Source organism: Marmota marmota, unplaced genomic scaffold, assembly GCF_001458135.2.
Source record: "Marmota marmota marmota unplaced genomic scaffold, marMar, whole genome shotgun sequence".
NCBI lineage: Eukaryota > Metazoa > Chordata > Mammalia > Rodentia > Sciuridae > Marmota > Marmota marmota.
The window spans coordinates 19,284,139-19,299,922 of record NW_026000153.1 but is presented as its reverse complement, the minus strand read 5'-3'; the positions used below and the strand labels follow the sequence as shown (position 1 = coordinate 19,299,922).

General features: G+C 37.1%; 1 pseudogene; it reads left to right on the top strand.

The window, feature by feature from the left end:
• The first annotated feature begins 1,539 nt into the window (after window positions 1-1,539).
• Window positions 1,540-1,883, top strand: LOC125611476 (annotated as a pseudogene).
• Window positions 1,884-15,784: the final 13,901 nt, after the last annotated feature.

The following is a 15,784-nucleotide window of genomic DNA, read 5'->3' as shown; positions in this document are numbered from 1 at the left end:
AGGAAGATTGCAAGTTCAAAGCCAGCCACAGCAACTTAGCAAGGCTCTGAGCAACTTAGTGAGGCACTGTCTCTAAATAAAATATTTTTTAAAAAATGGGGCTGGAGATGTGGCTCAGTGGTTGAGCATCCCAGAGTTCAATCCCCAGTACAAAAAAAAAAAAAAAAAAAAAAAAAAATTTCTACTGTGTCATCCTTCACTAAATATGAGATAATCCACACAGGGCAGAAACAACTATCAACATATTCAGTGTTGAAGACCTGTTATCAGAGGTTAGTCCTCAGGAAGCATCAAAGAATTCACAGTGAGAAGAAGAGTATGAATATAAACAGTGTGGAAAATTTTTTTACCAGAAGCAGACCTCATTAGGCATCAATGAACTCACAAAGTAGAAAAAATCTTATATGGCATAAACATACTTCTCGTCCCCCAAAACTATTTTATTTTCTCTGGGACACAGCCTGCATTTCTCAGGTTTTCATATGGTCACTATCATCAGTTAACTTAGCTCTGCCTGGGGAATATGGAAAAAAGGAACATTACTTTAAAACCTGCCAACATAAAAACAACCATTCAGTTATCTTAGATTTTTCTTTTTAAAAAAAATTTTTTTTAAATGTTGATGTTAAGAGACATCCAAACTCCACTGTAGTCCTCATTCCAACTTTTAAAGGCATTGGCTGGCAACAAAATCTCAAATAGAACTTAGAGTACTTACAGAACAGGCCACAATTCCAGCTGCTTTGCCTGGTTCTGAGGCTACAATTGATAACCATCATTTCCTACTAAAGACGTTGCAATTTTTTTTAACATTTTTTATTTTTTGGAAGTGGTTGGAAACAATACCTTTTTTTTTTTTTTTTTTTAATGTGGTGCTGAGGATTGAACCCAGGGCCTCACATGTGCTAAACGAGTGCTCTACCGCTGAGCCACAATCCCAGCCCCAACAGTTTTTAATTTTTAATTGATGTCATACTTTTTAGCATTCTCATTTTTCCCACTTCAGGAACATGCTAATGATGTTTAAATAGGCATCAGTGAACTCACAAAGTGGAAAAAATCCCAAGTACACTCTCTGAGGCATTGAGGAATATATAAAGAGAAAAGATTAAAGAAATTGAAATGCTACATTACAAAATATTCACTTGTTTAGCAGTAAAAAGGAATGAAAAAATATGGGATGAATTGAAAACAATAATGGCAGACAGATCCAACAGTATCTAGAATAACTGTGTAAATGGATTAAGGAATATATCAAAAAGCAGCGATATTCAGATTTAATTAGAAAACAAAATACAACTGTATATGAGTAACTCAAAGTTACAAACAAAAGCAAACAGTTGAAAATGAAGCTATGTACACAAAAACCACAAAAAATTACTAAAATAGCTTTCTTAGTACTAGAGATGGATTTTGAAATAGAGATCCAAGGATATTTTATATTGATAAAAATATCACTCAGTAACATAGAGGAAATACCAACATATATTTAGCAATTAGTTCTGTTCCTCTTCAAGGTGGTGTCTGGAGACACTGAGAATGGTCCAGCATTTGACATACTGTAGACATTTCTACAGTACAGCCTCTAAGTAGGCTGCCCCAAAACCCTGGAAACAGAGTTTGCCTTTACACCAAGGAGGTTGGGAAAGCACCAAAATCTGCATGTGTTGTATACCCAGGGTGTTGTGTAGTAAAAACTAACATTCATAGGAGGTTGTCTAAAATGGAAAAGAAAAAAAAAAAAAAAAGCCAGCAAGGCCCATGGTTCCATCTGTGCTAAATGTCTTTGTGACAGGATTAAGCATATTTACCTTATTGAGGAGTAGAAAATTGTGAAAGTGTCAAAGGTTCAAGCATAGTCAGAAAGCTTAATGAAAAAATGAAACTTGAGTCATAAAGTCTTGTTCTGTGGAAAAAATACATATATGTGCCCAATAATATATCACAGAACTATGTCAAATAAACAAATGGAAGAAATATAAAATTGAAGAATTCTGGTTAGAGCCTTCGGGACCTTATTTTCAATACAGGTTGGATTTGTGTGTGTGTGTGTGTGTGTGTGTGTGTGAATTAGAACTTGAGCCAAGGGGTGCTTAACCACTGAACCACATCCCCAGCCCTTTTTATTTTTTTAGAGACAGGGTGTCACTAATTTGTTGAGGCTAGGTTTGAACTTGCAATCCTCCTGCCTTTCAAAAAGGGAGACATGAAGCCTAATTCCTGATGCAATTCAGCTAGTTGTGTGTCCACATGAAGCCCAATTTCAGATTATTAGTGGTGACTTCCACTGAAATTAAACCCATAACTTGGCTAAATGCTCTGAAATGAGTGATAGAATCTCTCCCAGAACACAGATGTGACAGTACTTGCCTCCATAATAAAATAAAAAATTTTATAAGTGTGCATCACGTGGGAGATCAGCATTATTCTTAAAGTCAAAAGGAGCTATCCCAGAATGGTTTTGAGAATTCTGTATCTGTTCCCAATCATTGCTAGCAGTTCATGAACTACATGTCCACTGTTAAAATTTATCATTGCACCAACTATGTATATAGCTGAATAACAACAACATATAAGTTCATATAAATCAAAAACAAAATCAGCAAGCTTATTTCCCTACTTCTCAGTATTATTCTACTGTGAAAATGAATATAATTTAGCAGAGAGTTTAGAAAATAGTATAAACTTAGTTATTTTTTCAATATTTACTAATCCTATAATGACAACCTTTGTCAAAATTATTTTTGCAAAGTGCTCACATAACATTTGTTATTCCTTTGGTCTAAGATTACCTATGGAGTCGGGGATATAGCTCTGTGGTTTTAAAGTACCTGCCTAGCATGCAAGAGGACCTGGGCTCTATCTCTAACATAAAAAGAAAAATAAAATAAAATAAAAACCTGTTTGCTTAGTTTAGTGGCTTTCATGCCACTGTGTTTATCAAATGAAATGTGTGGTTGTCTCCAGATGTTGGATTTTCTCTGTATATTAGTACATATGTCTTTATTAAGTCTTTTGAAAGAGTAACAATTTAACATGTGAGCTCAGAAATAGTACCAAGGAGTATATATGCCCATCAGTAGGTAAAACTATGTATAGAATGAACTACTCCTGTCAAAAAGATATGGCCTTTTTGTAAAATAATTCAAAAATTGCACATAGTATACTATTTTAAAATGATTATAAATCTTTTTGTCCCACACTGAAAGCTTTTAAATCAAAGATGATGTTTTAGATATATATTTTATATTCAGCATCTTGTACAATTCATATGAATGCTCTAGATATTTTTATGGAAATGAATTAAATTTATAAGAAATAACAAGCTTTGTGGCACCGCATTCACTAATAAGGAGGGTCAGTGTGGTATAGATGAATTCTAGATAGGGCAGAGGGGTGGGAGGGAAAAGGAGGGGGCAGGGGATTAGCAAGGATGGTGGAATGTGATAGACATCATTATCCAAAGTGCATGTGTGAAGACATGAATTGGTGTCAACATTTTATATACAACCAGAGATATGAAAAATTGTGCTGTATATGTGTAAAAAGAATTGTAATGCATTCCACTGTCATTTATTTTTTTAAAAAATCAATAAAAAGATTGATCTAAGTTTTTATAAACATAATAGCTCTTGGATAAATGTAAGAGGGACTATTGGGTTTGGAAGGAGAACAGAGAAAAGGAAGAACATCTCAGGTGGGTGAGTTTCTTAGTGAGTCAGCAATAAGCAAGAGTAGAAAGGAATGAACTGAACAACATCAGCCATATAATTGACTGAATAAGAATGCTATTTGGAAGACAGTGAAGGGGGTAGTTGGCAATTGTGCAGTAATAAAGAGTAAAATGAGTGGGACTAAATTATTCCTATCCCTGAAATTCAGACAGAAGAATTAAAACATAATTGATAGCAGGAAAATACTATGTATGCCAAGGTTGCCTGCCTCAGTCTGGCTGGGCACAAAATCATGAGCCGCTCAAGCAGGAACAAACTTTATTTCCAAAACTCCCGCGAATGCCACGCACACGGCCTTCTCCTGGGACACACCACACCAACAGGAAATCCCTCGTCTGGAATTCCCTCCTACCGCGCTTCCCCAACCAATGGGAGTCCCATGAGAGCTCCAAAGTAGCAGGCAAGGAGGACAGCAGGGGTCTAATCTCCAATTGAATGCACATCTTAACATAATCCTTATGTCAATAGCTTGCTGGCGTCACCTTTCAACCAAAAATTCCATGCATCATTCCTACTTGGCTATGGCTCTCAGCAGTTGACATTAATCTGTCCATCAGTCACACAGTCAATCACTTCAAGTTTGTTGTGTTCAGCACTGTGTATTTCCTGCAGATTTATCAGATTTCAATATAGAATTAGGGAAGAAACTAAAGACTTAAAATTTATTTTGGAAAAGATACACTGTTGAGTTCATATGGGATTCAGGATTCTGCAAAATTAACATAAGGGTAAAAGATGTATCTATGGGAAAATTCAAGGATGAAAAATAATATACAACCTGTTTACAGATTGTCTAGCAGGCATAATGAGAGGAAAAAATGAAAGAGACTTTGACACGTGTGTACCACTATAGGAGAGCACCAGCCAAGACATACATCCTTCAGTGTAGGAACTGTGCTTGTCTTGATCTTTACTGAAATCTACATACCTGCACAGCCCTCACCATAACATAGTCACCTATAGCTATTTGTTCAGTGAATGAAAGAATAAACAAAAGGTTGGAGTACATATATTTTAGTCCGTTGGCTCTTGCTATATCCAAATACCAAACAGTAGATAATTTATAAAGTAAAATTTATTCAGCTCATGGCTGTGGAGACTGGGAGCTTTAAGGTCAAGGGCTGTATCTGTTGAAGCTGTTCTCACTTTGGGGAATTCTGTGTGGTCTCCTGGGCCAGTACAGGGAATCATAGGCAAGAGAGACACAAACAAAAAACAACCCAACTGGCTTTTTAACAGATGTCCTTATCTTGAGATAGTCTATTAACCCATTAATTCATGAATGGATTAAACCATTCATGAGAACAAAGTCCTCTTGATCCAATTACCTCTTTAAGGTCCCACCTGTCCCCATCTTTTATTTTCTAACATTGGGGATTAAACTTCAACATGGGCTTTGGTGGGAACATTCAAGCCATAGCCATACCTATTATTTGCAATGTTCAGTATTCTATACTGAAATAGTAGTAATGCCTGTATGTATATATTTATCAATATAATTTATTTATTTATTTTTAAAAATATTTATTTTATTTTTTGGCGAACACAACATCTTTGTTTGTATGTGGTGCTGAGGATCGAACCCCGGCTGCACGCATGCCAGGCCACATGCATGCCAGGTGAGCGTGCTACCGCTTGAGCCACATCCCTAGCTCTATCAATATAATGTAATTCTATCATCTATGTATCTGCTTTTTTTTTTTTATTACAGTGCTGGCAATTAAACCAAGACCTTGTGAATTCTATGCAAGTGCTCTACCACTGAGCTATACTCCCAGCACCTGTGTTCAAAATTTTCAAAATATTGATTAAAATCTATATATAACCCTAAGACTATATGTGTAAGATGCATATGAAGCAAAAATAAATTTGTTTGAATTGAGTCCCAATTATATATCTCAGTATTCAGATATTCCCAAATCTGAAAATAATGGAAAATGTAAAATACTGTGCCGCAGTCTGGCTGGGCACGATTCAGGAGCCACTTGTCAAAAGAAACGAACTTTATTTTTAGAACCACACACGCCAAACAAAAAAGCTCCTCAGGAAAACCTTCAGAGCCCAACTGCCACCACCGGCTTCCCACAAGCCTCTCCCCCAACCCCAAGCCTCTCTACCTCCCACAATCCTCCTGCTCTTGAGGCCGATTGGCTGGGTCGCATGGGCAGAGCCAAAAAAGTCCCCCAATGAGCAGCTCCGTGGTCTGAAAGGGCAGGGAAACAGCCCAATGAGCATCACCAAAGAGGAGCAAATCAGCTAGATGTTGCTGGGCTGCTGTGAGCCAATCATCAGCTGGCAGTCTGAAAGTTTGCTGGGGCCCCTTCGGCTGTGGCTCTCAACAATACTGCTCATCCCAAGGGTGTCAAATAAGTGATACTCAACATGTAATGAATATAACAGGCAGACAAGCAATAAGGGTACAGAAGACACAAACAGTCCAAATGGACCTGGGAAAAATGTTAGAAATATTTCACCCATCAACAGCCAAGTATACTTCTCAAGTGCACAGAAAATTTTCCTGGGTAAACTCTATGCTAAGCCCTTAAATCAGACTATACGTAACAGGATAGAAACAATATACAGTGTGACTCATCTCAATGGAGTAACTCTGGAAATTGATACATGTTGAGAGCCACAGCCGAAGGGGCCCCAGCAAACTTCCAGCTGCCAGCAAACTTCCAGCTGCCGGCTGATGATTGGCTCACAGCGGCCCCAGCAACATCTAGCTGATTGGCTCCTCTGCGGTGATGCTCATTGGGCTGTTTCCCTGCCCTTTCAGACCACGGAGCTGCTCATTGGGGGACTTTTTTGGCTCCGCCCACGTGACCCAGCCAATCGGCCTCAAGAGCAGGAGGATTGTGGGAGGTGGAGAGAAGCTTGTTGGGAGAGAGAGGTGTGGAAAGCCGGTGGTGGCAGTTGAGGCTCTGAGGGTTTTTCCTGAGAGGCTGTTTTGTTTGGCGTGTGTGGTTCTAAAAATAAAGTTAGTTTCTTTTGACAAGTGGCTCCTGATTGTGCCCAGCCAGACTGCGGCAGATACAGATGTTTGGGAATTCTGGAAATGAACTCCAAAATTACCAATAGTTACAGCAAGCTAAGGAGACAGTAGAGAATACATTGAAGTGAATAAAAAAGGAAAACAATGTTCAAAATTAATAGATGTCAACAAAAGCAGTATTTAGCAAGGAGTTTATAGACATTGAGTTGGAGAAGGAAGAAGAGGAGCAGGAAGGAAGAATATAGAGTATACTAGAGAAGAGCAAAGAGTAAAATGAGCAGAAGGAAGGAGACAAATGTTTACAGGAGCAAACAATGAAATAGATCATAGAAATGAGGAGAAAACTAAAAGGAAGCTTATAAAAGAAAGAAAAGTGACAAATTTTAGCTTTAGTAACAGAAAAGACAAAAAAAACAGCAGACTAACTTTTTCATTTTTGTACTGGCCTTTCAAAAATAGAAGAATGCTGAAATGGTGACTCAGAGAAGTCCATGTTGTAGCAGCTCCCAAAGAGTGAATTAAACCTGTTCTGCAGCAACAAACCTAGGGAATCATGGGGGAAAGCAGAGCAGCAATTCTGTGAGTTGAAATGAAATTCTGTGATAGCAAATGAAAAATACTGGTTTCTCGAGTAGAAATAAAATGAAGACAGGCAAAGTTAATGGCACTGTCAGGTATACTGTTACCCAGTGGGGGGAGGGGAAGCACTACTCTAAAAAACTGAAAACTATTCTCCCACCAGGCTTTTCTTAAAACATTACTAACATATTCACAGTTAGAGCAGAGAACAAATTCAGAAAAGTTGAGCTGTGACCTGGACATGAGAAAGTCTTAGAACTCTGGCTGGAATGAAAACTGGGCACTTCTTTAGCAGAGCTGAATTAAGCCTCCCTAGTTGAGGAAGTTCAGTGGGGAAGCATCAACAGCTCAAAGGGACTCAAATTTCCTGAGTCAGCAGACTAGGAACTCTTGTAGTTTACCATTATTTTCAGAAATCGCTCTTGTTGTTTTTGCTCCTTTTTCTTTTTGTCCTATATTTGGTATACGTGCTTTTTGAATTTCAAGGACCAAAGAGCCACTTGGCTCTACACTTCACTGGATTAGTAGGTGACCAAACTGAGAGCAAGTCTAAGGATGGGACAGAGACTGGGACTCGATCTAAGGAGAAACAAAGACCAGTTGATTAGTCTGCAAAGTGAATAACAAAGGGCATATACATTTGACAGTTTCATCTTTGGGATAAAGAGTGTGGCTGTTGGTTGGGGCAGCACAGATCATGGCCAGGTGGAATGTCCCATCTCCCCTATCCTCAGAAGAGGCTGGAATATAGAATGGTGTTCCACACACATTTCCTCAACACAAGGACAGGGATTCTTGGAGTGAGGGGTATAGTTTAATTCAGATCAGTCTACAGGTGGAGAAGTTGAAATTGGCCAGCTTCCATTTCACACATAAACTTTCACCCCAGACACAACAACAAAGCTATTTTGAGAGTGAAACTTGTCCTTCCCATCCCCAACTCCAGGCAAGGAGGGGTCTGGATTCAGCAGACACACTTACATGACAAGTTTAGGCAATTTGGGTCAGAGCCAAAAGATATTACGGGTATGATATTTGCATATTTGAGACTTCCTCACACTTGGTAATTTCAATAATTGAAACACCAGATGCAAAATCCTATTTCATAAACTTCAGGAAGAACTAATCTGAACTTCTGTATGAAAATTATTGCATTAACAGATTGATATAAACATACTCATTTCCTCCAGTACACAGTCATCATTTCCCATTTCAGCCCCTCTTCCTCACCCACTTTATTCACCCCCATTTTAACCTGTTTTCCTTCCATTATTCACCCTTTTTCTTTCTTCTTTTTCTCTTCTTTCTTTTTATCCATCTTCAAATTCAGTTTGGTACACAGTTATTAATGTGTACATTTTCAGCTAGTTCTATGCTAATCCTCACCTATGTTCCTCCTAGATTAATAGTTATAGATATCATTAGTGATTACATTCACAGAGTATGTTGATATATAGTTTACTCTGTCCTTTCAAAGAAGCATTGAGGGTTGTTAAAAATTGGATCACATCTCACCAGATGTGTTGAAGATAAGATATACTTCCAGCACAGGAAAGGATCCCACAGGAAGAGGCATTCATCTCAACAGATGTTTAAATCTAGAACTTCTGAAACCATTAGGAAACAGGCCAACAAGACACTTCAAAAAATTTACAGCCTCCAATAACTGAACCCACAGATATTGAAGGGGATAAAGTTCCAGAGAAGGACTACAAAAAGTTCATTATTAAAATGATTAATGAAGTAAAAGAAGATTTAAGGAATGAAATAAGGGAGAAAATACAGGATGTGCAAGATCATTTCAATAAAGAGATATCAATATTAAAAAGAAAACTCCTGAAAATAAAAAAAGCAATAAATTAAAAGCTCAAGATGGATTTTTCTGTTAAAAATTCAATAGATTAGCTGGGCATGGTGGCACATGCCTATAGTCCCAGTGACTTGGGAGGCTGAGGCAGGAGTATCACAAGTACAAGGCCAGCCTCAGCAACTTGGTCTCTTAAGTAACTTAGTGAGACACTGTCTTTTAAAAAAGACATGATGATGTGGCTCAGCATTCCTGGGTTCAATCCCCAGAATCTTTAAAAATTCAATAGATTCAACTATGTAGAAAACAAGTTCAGGCATGAAGACAGAGTATATGAGCTTGGACACTCAGTCAGTAGTAAAGAAAACCAAAACTAAAACCATGCTCAGAATACAGAAAAGCTTTGGGAAAACATTAGGAGACAAAATGTAAGTCATTAGAATTGAAGAGGGCATCAAGATACAGGCCAATGGCATGAATAATGTTTTCAGTGAAATAATAGAAGAAAAGTGTCCAAACCTTAGGAATGAGATGGATATCCACAAACAGGATGCACACAGAACACCAAATAAATAAGATTAAATAAGACATTCTCTAAGACACTTTATAATTAAGATGCAAAAAAGAATAAGCATAGAATCAGAAAAGCTTCAAGAGAAAAATATTAGGTCACATATAGAGCTAAACCAATAAGGAAAACCTCTAGTTTTTAAACAGACTCTAAAATCCATTAGGGCTTGTAACAAGATATTCCAAGCCCAGAACAAAATAATTGTCAGCTAAGATTGCTATATCCAGCAAAGCTATCCTTGAGAATTGAATCAGAAATAAAAACTTTCCAAGATACATATCAAGTAAAAGAGTTCATGCTAGGTACATGTCTGTAGTCCCAGTGGCTTGGGAGGCTAAGGCAGGAGGATTGCAACTTCAAAGCCAGCCTCACAATTCAGTGAGGCCCTAAGCAACGAAGAAGAAGGAGAAGGAGAAGGAGAAGGAGAAGAAAAGAAGGCTGGGAATGTGGCTCAGTGGTTGAATACCTCTGGGTTCCCTGGTATCAAATAAATAAATAAATTCTAAAAAATGTGCATGACTACTATGGCAGCACTACAGAAAATACTTACAGAAATACTACATACAGATGACAGGGTGGTAGTGGTGATAGTGGACAGAAAGAAAACAAAAACTACCCAGAGATCACAAATAGATGAAACTCACTAGAAGAACAGTTAAGCAATTAAGAATTAAGTCTGAATTCAATATATGAAACAAATCAAAATGGCATGAATTAATAAATATATTTCCATAATAACTCTGAATATTAATGGTCTCAACTCTCCAATTAAATAAGACTGGCAGAGTGGAGTAGATTAAAAAACAAGACCCAACTATATGGTGTGTGCAAGAGGCTCATCTTTTTTTTTTTTTTGTACCAGAGATTGAACACTTAACCACTGAGCAACACCCCCAGCCCTTTTGAGACAGGGTCTCACTAAGTTTCTCAAGGCCTTTATATTGCTAAGGCTTGCTTTGAATTCATGACCTTTCTGCCTCAGCCTCCTGAGTCACTAGGATTACAGGCACGCACTACCACACCTGGTTCAAGAGGCTCCTCTTATAAATGAAGACATATACACACTGACAGTGAAAAGATATAAGAGGACATTCTATGCAAATGGAGTCCCCAAGCAAGCAGAACTAACTACTCTCATTCAAATAGCAGATGTCAAGCAAAAATTAACCAGAAGAGACAAAAGTCACTTCATACTAGTAAGGGGCATAATCTAATAAGGAAATATAATGATAATAGATGTTTATGCCCCAATCATTAAAGCATCTAATTATATAAGCAAACACTGCTTGACATAAAGACTCTGAAAAACCCAAACACAGTAATACTGTGGAATTTCAATTATCATCATCATAAAATCAACAGATACTTCAGCTCTAGAAAATACTATAATAAAATGGACATAATGGACATGTACAAAATACTTTGTCCAACAATCACTATGTTTACTTTCTTCTAAGCTGCTCATGGAACCTTCTCCAAAAAAGACCATGTTTTAGGTCACAAAGCAAGTCTTAGTAAATACAAAAATCCCTTACATCTTGTCAGATGATAAAAGAATGGCATTAGAAGTTTACAGCAAGAAAAAATTATGGAAACCACCTAAATACACTGGAGATTGAACAATATGGTTTTTTAAAATTATTTTTTTGGTTGTAGATGAACACAATATCTTTATATTTATGTAGTGCTGAGAATGGAACCCAGCCTCACACAAGTGCTCTACCACTGAGCTACAGCCCTTGAATAATACAGTTTTGAATGATTAATGGATCATAGAAGAAATGAGGGGAGAAATTTCAAAACTTTTGGAATTATGTAAGAATAGTGTACAATGTAGTAAAATCTCTGGGCCCCCAAGGTGGTTTTAAGAGGCAGGTTTATAGCATCAAGTGCCTTCATTTAAAAAATGATTACAGGGGCTGGAGATGTGGCTCAAATGGTAGCGTGCTCACCTGGCATGCGTGTGGCCCGGGTTTGATCCTCAGCACCACATACAAACAAAGATGTTGTGTCTGCTGAAAACTAAAAAAAACAAAAAACAAAAAAACGAATTCCAAAACCAGTTGAAGACATGAAATAATTATGATCAGATCCAAAATTAGTGGAATAGAGAATAAAAATCAATACAAAAGACCAATGTAACAGAGTTTGTTCTTTGAAAAGACAAATGAGATTGATAATACCTTACCCAAATTAACCAATAGGAAGACCCAAATCAACAAAAACAGATGAAAAAGGAGGTAAATTCTTAATAAAATATTAGCAATACACATTTAAAAAGACATTATACACCATATCAAGGTGGTTTCATCCCAGGGATGAAAGGTTGGTTTAACACACACAAATCAATAAATGTAACTCATCACATAAATAAGGATAAAATCCCAATCATGTCAATAGACACATAGGAAGCCTTCAATAAAATTCAGCATCCATTCATGTTTAAAATACTGAAGAAACCAGATAGAAGGAACTGACCTCAACATTATAAAGACTATATACATTACAAACCCAAAGGCAGCATTTCCTACCGAATAGGGACAATCTGAAAGCACTTCCTCTAAAATCAGGAACAAGACAAGGATGTTCACTCTCACCACTCCTATTCAATATAGTATTTTAAATTCTAGCCAGAGTAATCAGGCAAGAGAAGAAAATTAAATGAATAGAATTGGAAAAGAAGTCAAATTATCACTATTTGCAAATCATATGGTCCTATATTTAGAAGATCCAAAAAATTCCACCAGAAGAGTTCTAGAGCAGATAAATTCATCAATATAACAGGATATAAGGTTGATCAACATACAAAAATTAATATTTTTTACAGTAATAATGAACTTACTGAAAAAGAAATTAGGAAAATAATTCCATTCACAATAGCAAACCCCCCACCAAATATGAATGAATCAAACCAAGGAGATGAAAGACCTTTACAATGAACTTTATATAAAACTCAAGAAAGAAATCAAAGAACACATTAGGGGCTGGGGTTGTGGCTTAGTGGTACAGCACTTGCCTTGCATGTGTGAGGCACTGAGTTTGACTCTTAGCACCACATGTAAATAAATAAATAAAATAAAGATCCATTGATAACTAAAAAAATAAAAAATAAAAAAATAATACACTAGAAGTTAGAAAGACCTTCCACATTCTTGGATAGGCAAGAATTAATATTGTTAAAATTGTCATATTACCAAAAGCCATCTGCAGATTCAATGCAGGCCCCATCAGAATACCAATGGCATTCTTCACAGAACAAGAAGAAACAGCCCTAAAATTTATATGTAAGAATAAAATATTCAGAATAACAAAAAGCAATTCAGAGCAGTAAGAGCAATGCTGGAGATGTCACAATTCAAACACAATGATATTGGCCATAAAAACAGACATGGAAACAAATGGAACACAATAGAAGAAAAGACAAATCAATATAGATGCTTGACAAAGTTGCTCAAACATATCATAGGGAAAAGATAAGTCTTTTCAAAAACTAATCTTGGGCTAAGCACAGTGGTACACATCTGTAATCCCAGAGGCTCAGAAGGCTGAGGCAGGAGGATTGTGAGTTCAAAGCCACCCTCAGCAAAAGCAGGGCACTAAGCAACTCAGTGAGACCCTATCTCTAAATTAAATACAAAATAGGGGATGTGGCTCAGTTGTCGTGTGCTCCTGAGTTCAATCCCTGGTCCCCCCCCCCCCAAAAAAAAGGATGCTAGGAAAACTGGTTATCCATAGATAGAAGAATGAAAGTTGATCCCTATCTCTTAACCTGCACAAAAGTTAACCAGAAGATCAAAGACCAGAATCACTGCAACTGCTACAAGAAAATGTGTTGGAGTGTTAACACTCCAATATGTGTGTGTAGGCATCAACTTCCTCAAAAGACACCTAAAGTTCAAGAAATAAAGCCAAGAATCAATAAGTTTGATAGCATCAAACTAAAAAGCCTCTGTATAGCAAAGGAAAAAAGAGTGTGGAGAGCCTCCATAGAATGGGAGAAAATTTTTTTTAGCTACAATTCTGACAGTTGATTAATATCCAGAATATATGATGAACTCAAAAAACGTCAACAAACCACAATAACCCAGTTTAAAAAAATGGGCAAATGAACTAAACAATTCTCTTGGAAATACAAAAGGTCAATGAATATAAGAAAAAATGTTCAACACCCTTACTAATCAGGGAAATGCATCTCACTCCAATTACAGTGCAATCATCAAGAATATGAAGAACAATAAATGCTGGTAAGGATTCAGGGGAAAACGTAAACTGTTACATTGTTGGTGGGACTGAAAATTAGTACAATCACTATGGAAATCGGTATGGATTCCTCAAAAGACTAAGAATGGAACCACCATGTGATCCAGATATTCCACTACTTGGTATTTATTCAAAAGAACTAAAATAGAGCTGGGCAAGATGGCACATGCTTGTAATCCCAGCAGCTTGGGAAGCTGTAGCAGGAGTATAACACGTTCGATGTCAGCCTCAGCAATTTATCAAGGCCCTTAGCAACTCAACGAGATCTTGTCTCTAAATAAAACCCAAAAAAGGACTGGGGATGTGACTCAGTGGTTAAGTGCCCCTGGATTCAATCCCCTGTATCAAAAAATAGATAAAGAAATAAGCTTACCATATTGATACATACACACCTATGTTTATAGCAGCACAACTTACAATAACCAAGTTGTGGAACCAGTGTAGGTGATGATGAACAGATGAATGCATACACATATATACATTGTGGTACACACACATATATACACACACAATACATACTATAAAGTTTCACTCAGCCATAGAGAACAATGAATCATGTCATTTTCTGGTAAATAGATGGGACTAGAGAACATCATGCTAAGTGAAATAAGCTAGCTTCAGAAAGTCAAAAGTCAAATGTCAAATATTTTCTCTCATATATGGAAGCTAGAGGGAAAAAAAGGAATAAAAAAGGTCACTACAAAAATAGAAGGGAGACCAATAAAGTAGAGGAAGGACATCAAGGGGGAGGGCAATGAAAGATATGGGGGTAATTATATCAAATTATGTGTATGTATGAATATATAACAATAAATGGAACAAATTATGCTATGTCCATATGAATCCCACTTTCATGTATACTTGTACTAATTTTTAAAATTATAGAAAGGAAAGTGGTAGAATAGAGGAAGGAAATCATGGGGAGGGAGAAGGAGAGGGAAAGGGCAGGTGCTGGGTAATGAGATAGATCAAATTATGTGCATATATGAATATGTAACAATCCCACAATTAAGTATTATAATGTACCAATAAAAAGATAAAGAAGACTGTTTTTAGAAAAATAAAATGAACAAAGATATGCCAGTATGTCAGATAATTCACATGGATGGACCAATTACTAGAAACAAACTACCAAAACTAACTCAAGAAAATAATCTGAACACACTTGGGAATTGATGTGAGTGCAATAATAATAAAACAACTGCACAGCAAGAAAAACTCTCATCCAGAAATGTTACTGGTGAATTCTACTAAACATGTGGAGGAGAGTTCACATCAGTTTTCTCCAAATTCTTCCATGACATAGAAGGATCCTGTTACTTTCCCACATGACATCACTCTTTCAGATGAGAGTATGAGGAATACCAGAGAAATGACCCCAAGCCAAGAGAAATAGTTGTGACGTCTGTGCAGACCAAGTCTTGCTATGTGACCATAGTATACATGGGTGTTATAGTTTGGGTCTGGAATATCCACCAGAGGCTCGTGTGTTGAAAGCTTGGTCCCTAGCTGGTGGCACTATTTGGAGGTGGTAGAAACTTTAGGAGGTGAGACTTGGTTGAAAGTGGTGTTTCACTGGGGGAGTGCCTTTGAGGGGTTTATTTTGTCTTCAGTCCCTTTCTGTATGTCTCTGCTTCCAGATTTCTATGAGGTGAACATCTTTGTTCAGCTCTGGCTTCTGCCATGATGTTCTGCCTCATCTCAGGCTCATACCATTCATGCCACCTGCCTATGGACTAAAACCTCTGAAACCATGAGCCAAAATAAATCTTCCCTCTTTTAAGTTGTTTTTCTCATGTATTATGTCACAGTGACCAACAGTGAATTGGTTACATTCC